This window comes from Bactrocera latifrons, unplaced genomic scaffold, assembly GCF_001853355.1.
Source record: "Bactrocera latifrons isolate USDA-ARS-PBARC rearing strain unplaced genomic scaffold, ASM185335v1 scaffold_258, whole genome shotgun sequence".
NCBI lineage: Eukaryota > Metazoa > Arthropoda > Insecta > Diptera > Tephritidae > Bactrocera > Bactrocera latifrons.
The window spans coordinates 51,077-61,967 of NW_017536163.1; the positions used below are offsets into that span (position 1 = coordinate 51,077).

General features: G+C 33.1%; 1 protein-coding gene across 2 annotated transcripts in view; it reads right to left on the bottom strand.

Moving 5' to 3' along the window:
* LOC108969560 (putative phospholipase B-like lamina ancestor) overlaps positions 1-7,885 on the bottom strand; it is a 31,786-nt gene extending 23,901 nt beyond the window's left edge. Inside the window, exon 1 of one of the 2 annotated variants that reach the window (XM_018934352.1) lies at positions 7,676-7,885. The gene's annotated coding sequence lies outside the window, so the exon portion shown is untranslated. Of the gene's footprint in view, positions 1-348; positions 368-7,675 lie in introns of those variants that run through there. The other variant, XM_018934353.1, reaches the window with a different exon arrangement.
* Positions 7,886-10,891: the final 3,006 nt, after the last annotated feature.

The following is a 10,891-nucleotide window of genomic DNA, read 5'->3' on the forward strand; positions in this document are numbered from 1 at the left end:
AACTTTAATGATTTCGTTTTTTCACTGTGTTCATTCGATGCGCTCACTCTTCGCAATAATTATCTCTGAAATATAATATAAAAGCTGAGAATTTCAAAATCCCATTGTCACTGATAATTAGAATTAATCACTGTAAAATAATATACGTACATATGTACAACTAAGAATAAATAAATGCAAGTGACAATGAGTTCACACAACTACTATATAAAATAGTCTGCACCGTAATTAGTAGTGACAGATTATTAGCTGTCAACAAGTACTAAAATGGCAAATAACTGCATGCATTACATACATAGAAAGTGCTGAACAAATAAATTGTGATTAAGTGGAAAATTATTTAAATACCTTTTCTAAAATAGCATTAATAACGAGATGATTTTTTTTTTACTTTTTAATAAAACGAAATAAGAAATTTCAATTAAATATTTGTTTATTTGTTTTTTTTCGTTTATTTTTTCGAAAATATTATTTTTATATCACTTTTTAATGATGCCGATTTACTTTTGCATGAAAATTCACTTTAAAATTATTGAAATTATTTTTTCCAATTTTTTTATAATATATTTTTTCCTCGCACTTTTCCGCCGTTACTTTGTTGAGTTTCAAACGCCCGCGTCTCAAACAGAATTACTCGTATTCGATATTTATTTACGGTTTATTTAATGCCTTTGAGTTTCGGAATTTTATTTTGGCACGACCACGAACCGATCGGTGCAACTAATCGGTCAGGACTGTGCGCCACAAAAGACTGTGCGGTTCCTTTATCCAATCGATCAAGCACTCAAAAAGATAGAGCACCCAAATAAAACCGAGAAACAAGCAGAGCAAAAACAAAACAAAAAACCAAATCAACAATATTAAGAATTAAGTTAAAATAAAATTGCACGAAAGTACGTATACTATACTATGTATGTACTTGTTTATAAGCGCTTCCGTAACTACACTCATGAGCATAATTTTTGGTTGCCAATTTGGGCCAATACACTTGTCGGCGATCTCACTCGGATAGACAGATACGATAGCGGTACATACACTTTCAGTTTTGAACTTGGCCGACAAAGCGAAGAGCATTATCGGCCGCCAACTGCACTAAAAAAATATAAATGTACATATAGTTTTACTTGTATATATAAATTTGTGTCTGTTATTGATTCTTGGTGAGCAAATATAAATTTCTCGGTTGGTGCTCGCGAAAACTTAACATGTAAACTCTTACGTATGATTTTATTTTATTCCATATAAGTTCATATACATAATTATTGCTATATATACATATACATATCTGTCTAAATGAGCTGCTGGCGGAAATTGCCGCGCTCGTGGCAATTATTAATTTCACTAATTTCTCGTGCATTATGATTTTAGTTTTTGATTGTCACGTTTATGGTAAAACTTTTACGTTTTCTTAAGTTTTTGCGATATTTAAATAAACTAGCGCAATTTCGAATCGAATTTGAATATTTATAAACTTTGTTATTAATTGAAAATTGTCTGTAAATAATGGATGCATTGATCTCTTGTGATCCAAATAGATTTGGTATTTGAAAAATCTTCCCTTTCAATTTAATCATTTTCTATTTTTAACACTTTTCGCTTTATTTGAATTTTTTCCCTGTATGTGTTCATATTTATTTTTATTATATAAAAGACATATTTATTGATTTCTGAGATAAAATAAACCGTACTTTTCTCACCGAACTAAAATCGCCTAAAAAAATATTTACATCCCATTTTATTAAGATAACTCACACATTAACTGATTTGAATATTCAGTATAAAGTCGACTAAATGATGGGGTGAGGTAAATCAAATTCAGAACGAGAATACGTGAACATCTTTCAAATCATTAGGAAGAAAGAAATCTGTAAGATAGATTGACTGATATTCTCGCCATGAAGTCAACCAAAGACACTAAGATGTTGTTGAAACACTGTGAATGGCGCCCAGTGCTTGTATGAAGTGCGTTGCGTTTGTAGTCTGGTTGATAAAGGACATCTTGATGCTCCTAGTAGGCGAAAGCACCCCAACAGAAAGGAGAGGAGTTCATTATGCTTCTTAACTGGGAGCATATGAGGCTCACTATGCAGGTTTTCATAGGAGACATCAAGAGGATTTCTGTCGTATTCCGGAGTGCAGTGGACTGACATGATTGCAGTTTCCTCATCGGCGTTTCACAGCATCCAGACGACCATATTTGTGCGGAATTAACCCGGCCAAGAGCTGTTATTTCGGAGATCCAAACCCTTTTAGATCGGTAAGCCTTAGCATTAAGATCCTCATATTCGGTATCTAAACGATAGCATAGTTATTTCCGACAATAACAATTTTTAAGAAATTTGCTAGTTTCCATTTTCGATGGTATTTGTTTTGCATCAATTTTACATTAAATTAAAAGTTTAATTTATCATAGTTAGAATTATCCGACGTGTATCAAATATGCACCGTATTGTCCTGTGACTTGTTGGCATTTCCCATTTCTTTTGACTTTTCGTTATTGTCAAAATCCTGCGACGATCGCACCGGGTTCTCTGCTACCGTATTTTTCACCAGAAAATATTTGGTAGATGCAAAAAATTTCAGAATTAGGCTCCCGGACTTTCTGGTAGAGCCACTATGGATGTGTGTGGCCTTCTGATGGGACAAAATTCCTCTCTGTTAGCCACAGCTGACCACTTTTTGGCGATTGCTTTCTTCGAACAGTCTCTTCGTTGACAGTAAAGTTATTAGCATTAAGAGTTTGGACTTAGGGAAACTGCTCATAGTAGATAAATCTCTACCAATTCGACCACAGAGCAAAACCCTCTTAAACGCTATTCCTGGTTTGGCCACAATTTTATCCGTTCGACTATCACTTTTTTCACTTAACGTTGTTATAATATATAGTAAGTGACCCACATTTGACCGATTTTGTTGCGATTCAACAGCATTTCGAAGATGGAAAATATAGATTTACATATTTTTGCGTTAACTGGTCTATATATCGAGCTTATTTCTCTATCCAACCTCATTTAATGCTGCAATATTGAACTACTATTAACAAATAAAATAAATAATGAAATTTTTACTCGTTTTTCTGGCCAGTAAAAATGTATAAATCTTGCGAGTAATATCAGTTAACAATTTAAAGTTAAAGGTAATATGGATAAATTAATGTCCTTACTAAAAATTTTTGCTAATGTGCTTAGTCTTAATTTCATAACCTTACTCATCGATACTTGATTTAATTACAAGAAAGAACGTGTGACGGAAATTCGTTTATCTAGCTAATTCTTCAAGCAACACAAATTGCTAATACACATAAATAAATTTTGGGCAAATTGTTGGGAATACATCAATTTCAGTCTTACTTTGAGTCACATATCAATCAATATACCGCTGAAATAAACCACCTGTTCGAGTTGATTGACTACGAGAAATATTTCCTTAAATCTAATTGCTACAATAGCATTACGTCCACAGCACATTTAACCGTTATATGAGCTCATAAAGATATGATTGATGGTAATTCCACATAATTCCGCAAGTGAAGTGAACTATGATGCATATGTAGGTGCACACGTCAGCTAAGTAAGGAATTGTGCCAAAGTGATTAGTTGCCAATTCGCAAAATTTTATCGAAAAATGTTTGAGGATCTGGCGAATATTTGAAAATTCTAATACCGACGTTCAAGTGCTTTTGAATAGTTTTCTTCCACTTAGGTGCTTCTAAGAAATGTGACAATTAAATGAATGCGTATTTCTATATACATAAGTACGTGTTTATATATGTGTATATATGTATAAATATGTATCCATATATGAGAAATTTATATGACATGATGTCAATTGGTGTATTTAAATTAAATGTAAGCAGTTCACATGAATGAAATAAGTAATATAAAATATTTTATGAGCAATAAATATATACATACATACGAATATGTACATATGTACATGAATATGTGTAAAATAAAAATCAAAAAAGAAACAATTGAAATTCGACTGCACCCAAGCTATAATACCCTCTACAGGTGCACCTGCTATAGCATAAAAGGGTGTAAAAAGATCTTTATATTAATATTGGTAGGTCACTTTGTATGACAGCTATATACAGCTATGTACTTATATGCTATAGTAGTCTGTTCACAACAATAGGCCATACAAGCACTTGATTTTGATCCATCACTTTGTAAAACAGCTATGTTAATGCTATAATGCTCTGATACTGGCGTTTCCGACAAATAAGCAGCTTCCTGCGGAGAAAAGAACGTCCGAAAATTTTCAGGTCAAAATCTCAAACAAACCTAATGTGACAAACTTAATATCACATGTTCAGGGTATAACAATATAGAGAAAAAACCCACAATGTATGTAATTAAAAATCCTATAAGATCGTGTGTATATTTTTAAATTGGAATATTCCAACGTGAGCGCAAACGGCACAACCACAGTTATTTACTTAAAGAACTGACGTGACGTTGGCTGTGGATTGCTTGATCTTTGATGGATAGCAATGAAAGCAGAACTCAATGAAAATGAAAGTGTTTTTTTTTTTTTTTTTTTTTTTTTTTTTTTTTTTTATTATTATTATTATATAAAGCGTGATTCTTTTCGAGGTTTCCTACTTTTTTAAGGAAAGAACACAGAAACCTCAAATCTGATGGGGAATGCTTATTATCATTCGAAAGAACATTCTTTGGCATGTATTTTTTTAAGGTTATCTCTTACAAATGTTGGCCGCGACTAGGTCTCAGGTGATCCATTCGACGATTGCTATTTTCAATGACTTTTTGGAGCATTTCGACTGGTAACTGGCGCATGATATGACGATGATTTGTTCCAAGGCCTGAATCGAAGTGAGTTTGTCCCCATAAACTTTAGACTTTACATACTAAAACCACAGCAAAGACTTTAACGGTGACATAACACGATTTGGTGCATATGGGCTGTATGTATGTGTGTATATACACATTTTTTTAATAACAAGAATTTTAAATTTGAAAAAAGTTATGTATGTATGTATATTATGTTACGTATAATTTTGTTGGTTATATTAAGTTTTGAAAGCAACAATTAAACATCAGTTTATATCACATAACTATTCTTTTACATACACTACTACTTTTAGTCTTAAATTACTTCCGCCACAATTTCTTGCCTCAATAACTCATATTCGCAGTGTTTTATTTCATTTAATTTGTTTTATTTATATTTGCATAAGAAAAACGGTAGTGCAAATGTGTCAACAATTCAATCAATATGTGTTTATCGACATATAATTATGTATATACATATGTATGTATACCTACAATATGTTCAGGCGCAGATTTCCAAAAAACGCTTTAAGTAGTGATACAAAAATATTATATTGAGTCCCGGTCCCGAAATTTGTGAACAAATATTCTTATTTGAGACAATTTCGAGGAACTTTCTACAAAAAGTTGAAAGAACTCACAATAACATAAAAAAAAAGGCGAGAGAATCTATGTTTACTGCTTCAGTTTCATTCCGGGACAAATTTGATCACATTGTATTCCAGCCGTTTAGTCGATTCGCTGCACCTCAAGCTTTGGCATTTTAAAGACAGCTAGTGAGAGCCCTTATATTAGTCCTCAATATTTAATAGTTTGCAGATATCTTAAATGACGACATATAACCGATAAAATTAGAAGAAATCATGACAGAAACACACCGCGAAGACCACAAACCGAAACCGGGATCTACCAAAAAGTATAGCTGTCTCAAAGTCAACTGTTTGAGGTCTTAGCGTTTCATAAACCCGACATTATTTACAAAAACTCTCCATTTCATATTTCAGTATTATACGAACTATGTATATACTAACCGATATACACTTATACAGTCTATTGACAGCTTGATGGGTAAATTGAATTGTTTACACAGAGAGTCAAAGAAAAACAGAAACAAAGCGCTCGTGATGCATTTATAGCAAACAAATTTACAATATAGACATATATGTACATGAGCAGAGTTGATAGGAAATATTATATACAAAACAGAAACGCTACTTGTAGAATTAGAAACCAAACTGCCAATAATAATAAAGTTCATAGAAACCACAAGTCATTCCCACAGCCATTTAAAGGAAATTAATAACAAAAAGAATAATGTTTCTTTGATTTGTTGATAAAGTGCGTCTTAATGTTTACAATCGACTTCTTTTATAGGGGAAATTTTGGCTGCTGGTTAATTGCACAAAAACCTGTAGGAACAGCTGATAGTTTTGAATAATTAACCCATATGCTACACTCTAAAATCACAAAACATGTTATCGTTAAAGGATATTTTAGATAATATTTCACAATTCCTTCCAACAGACCTTTTGGGCGGGTGAAGCATAAGGTTCCACATTTAGTCCTAATTGGGTATAATATGACATAACCTCTAAATAACCGGTTAAAAAATAATTTCATTAATATTGGAGCTTCTTTATTGATGCGAATGGTAACAGGAGACAAAAAGTGAATCAAATACGGCAATAATACTCGAAAAAGATCATGGTACAAGCGTGGTGAAGCTCGAAAGGATATGCTGAGTATTTGATGGGATTGGAAAGGACTCATCCACTATGAGCTGCTCCAGCCTTGCCAAACGATTGATTCTACATCTTACTGTCAACAGCTGATGAGATTGAAGCAAGCAATCAAAAGAACTGATCAACAGAAAGTTCGTCTTTCATCAGGACAACGCAAGACCACACACATCTTTGATGACTCAGCAAAAACTGGGAGAGCTTGGCTAGGAAGTTGCGATGCATCCACCATAAAGCCCTGACCTTGCACCATCAGACTATCATTTGTTGCGCTCAATACAGAACTCCCTTGATGGAGTAAAGTTGGCTTCAAGAGAAGCCTGTAAAAATTACTCGTCGCAGTTTTTCGCCGAGAAACCACAAAAGTTTTACACTGATGGAATAATGTCTCTAGCGGAAAAATAGCACAAATGGTCGACCAAAGGGGTACATATTTGGTTCATCAAAGTTGATTATAAATGTTACAAAATAAGTTGACGTTTGAAGATTTGAATTAGAAATACGAAAAGACTTTTTCGACTAGCCAATATGATATTAATTGTTTCAATGTCTTGAACACTTTTGGCCCAAACAATCCTAAAATTTTATCCTTAGTAATTATCTTTATGATTAGTTTTCCTTAACTCCCTATTGTATTCCATTATTTCTATCGAACACTGTTCTCTCTTTGCAGTAAATTCTTGTTCCCACAATTGGCTGAAGCCGACGGCAAAGAAAAAACTTCAATTCCACTCTCTATCTCTCTCTCTCTCTCTCTCTACCCAAAAAGTTCTAAATAAAGGTATGCCACGATCAAAATCAATTTAACTAACACGTACATATAGTATGTTTCTTCCTATGTTTGTAGCTACGTACACAATTTTTTCCCCTACTACATGGACTCTGAATGCGCTTATAGAAGGACAATTATCGCCAGGATATTGACCTCAAAAATACTTGTTATTCGCTCTACTCCACAATGATCTATTGTCTCATTTGGCTTCTCTCCCCGCTTTGGAGATGTCTCACAGACATTTAACGATCGCGATACAGGTATTCGCAGTTTTTATAGTTTTGATTGTCGGAATTTGTGTCAATTCGGTTAGTAATGTGAAATTTCCTTCGCAATAATATCAGATATATGTATACATATTCATTTACCTCAAAAATTTTGTTATATGATATCTGATATCTTTATATGCTTATTGAACAAGAAGTAGTGCTTCCACGAGTTAAAATTTGTTTAAAATATTTGCATTTACATAAAAAGAAAGTGCTTTGGCTTCTCACAAAATCACAAATTATCAGAAAGTCCAGCATTACTCTAGTTTCTTAAACATTTTCACAAAAATCGTAACTGAGAATCAATTATCGGTCAACAATTTTTCACAATCTTTCACAATTTTTTATAAAAAATTTAATACTCTAATTCACTTTTTCTTTTTTCACTAATTTCATATATCTACTTATATATTTTCATAATGTATATTTTTAAGTTTCTATTTAATAAATCACATTGTCAAATTTCACATTTACAAAATAAAATATAATATTCTTAACGGTAATCTATTCTTTTACGTATTTGAAATTTAAAAACCGCCTTCTTCCGACTTTCGTTCTTTCAATCCTCAGGTTTAATTTATACTAAAAGATATTATATTTAACCGACCGATCAGCAGCAAGATCATCTCACTTTTCCCTTTTGTATATTTTTTCTGCAAATTCTTGGAATATTATCAGCAGATAATCAGCTATCATCTGCGTAAGCACCCTTGAAGTGCCCATACACGACACACAAGTGCGTTCGATCGGTATGTATGATCCATGTTCGCGAAAATCTTTGACTTTTACCATCGGTGTGCGCACATGTGTGTCGTGTATGGCGTTGAGTGCGCACAAAATCTCATTTCTCTCGTGTCGCTGAACAGTGAAGATCACGAATGAACAAAGGCAAGTGTTAAAGGGGGAGCCGGCTTTAGAGCCTTCAAAAAATCGATTTTTTGGGAGGGAAATAAAAAATTGATTCAAGTGAAATAGGCTTTATAGTTATATACTATTTGGCAACTTTCACAAATTTTTAGATACGAAATCTTTGATATTCTTAGGAAGCAATTGCCCGATGCATCTCGCATGTGCATTTTTCGGACGGCGGGCAGGATGCAGGTCGCAATTTCTATCATAAACAAAAAATTCTAAGAGATTAATATTTTATAATAACTGATCCTNTTATAATAACTGATCCTTTAGTTAAACTAAGAAAATTCTGAAAAAGTGTAAAATTAAAAAAAAATTAAATTTGAAAAAAGTGTTTTTTTTTTCAGAAGAAATTTTACTTAATGTTGTTTAAAAATATGTTCAAACTTTACTTTTCTTAGTTTATTTATTATAGTTTAAATAGAAGATACTTTATTGTCAAAGATAATAAACTTTGCCACATATTCCATAAGACGTCTAGTGGCCAATTAAGAAAAATCGTAAAATTAATTTTTCGCCCAAGGGCTCATATATCTGCTAGACGCTCGGTCACTATTTCCCTTCTAGATTCTATAACATTTCGAATTCCCATCTATAACTTTGGGGAGCAAAAAAAAAATCGATTGTATGGGCGATTCACACAGATCGAACGCACATGTGTGTCGTGTATGGGCCCTATTAGCCAAGATTTTTATTTTGATAATTTTCTGATCTCTTGCGTATGTTAAAAGAAAAATATTAGTATTCTAAACAACAAACAAGATATTCACTATCATTATGATCACCATAAGCATCATATATTCATCAAATAAAGTATACATTATAAGTGTTAGCCATTAGGGTTAACTAAGAAAATTTACTTATAAAAATCTTATTTGGTGCCTACAGCAAATTTTATTGCAATCTTGACTTTATTTGTCTAGTTATTCATCTGTAAGGAGAAAAACTATATACGAATTATATAACCCCCATAATATTATCGACTAAAGGAAAGTCAAAACTGCGTCAGGAGACTTAAGTACGTTAATCAGATGTTTACTCAAAAATCTACTTAATTTCACACCAGAAAAGAAAGAATGCATAATTTTAGAAAAAAATGGCTGACCCTAATAAATAAATACTTCAAACATATTGGCAAAAAAGCGCCCGGAATTTCTAATTAAATTCCCCGGGTTATTGATATTTTTTTGTATTTTGCTATATTGGTAGGATTGTCCTTAATTACTATGCCAAATATGAGCGCAATCTGTCAATCCGTTTGTTTACAGTAGCTGCTTTAGTCGGTAGACCTCAGTAGTGCGTTGCGATTTTTACAATGGATAAAAATATCGAACAATGAATTTGTCTCAAATTTGTATTTCTAACCAAATTCGGTCTGCGAACTCGCTTGGAAAAGGCTTACCTGATTCAGTTTAATCAAAAACACAAGCCTACGAGTGGTACAAAGCCTCCAAAAACGGACGAAGAGATGACAAGGGAGTTCGACATCTGTCACGAGTCCGTTCGAATGAGTTTAGTGAATATTTTGGGTATGAAACGCATTCTTGCTCGACTTGTCGTGATAAAGCTAATTTTTTTTTCAAAAACAGTACCATGAACAGGTCTCTTTGGACATTCATTGAGAGCATTATAGCATAGTCAACTAACGTACGAATTGAGGAAAAAAATCGAGCCGAAAACAAACAAACACTGTCTCGAAGGGACAGAGGATGAACAAGTAGTTCTATTTGGCTGTATTGAGGCGTTGAGAGCATTCGTTGAAAACGGCCGGAATTTTTTAAGAACAATTAATGGATTTTACATTATATAATGCACCATCGCACCGGGCCAGGATTGTGACCAAAAAGGCAATGAATGCCATCGATCAACCACAGTATTCACCAGATTTGGCTCCGTGCGATTTTTTCTTATTCCCGAAACTGAAATTGCCGTGGAACACGTATTCAGTCGATCGAAGAGATAAAAAAACATTCGCTGATGGCACTGAAGATCATCCCAAAAATTGTTGAACATCGTTGACATAAATGTATTTCATCTGGTGGGGATCACTTTGAAGGCGGCAAAATAAATATTTATGAATCATTAAATATTTTGCGTTTTATTTTTAATTTCCGGGTACTTTTTCCACTATGTTAGTATATATATGATTTAAGCAAATGTTGATAAGAAATTATAATCATAATCTGTGTTAATTTGCGATTTGTTTGTACAATATCGGCAGACAGTTACGAACAGATTGTACAACTAAATACAGAATTTAATTTCTGTCCCATATTTTAGGGCCACGTGAATTTTCGATGTCTAAATCATCATCATCATAACTCGGCTTCAGAGGTGAGATTTTGTTATAAAAGAACCTATGTATGTTTGAATGAGTTCGGACAGATAACAGAAACGCAGTGG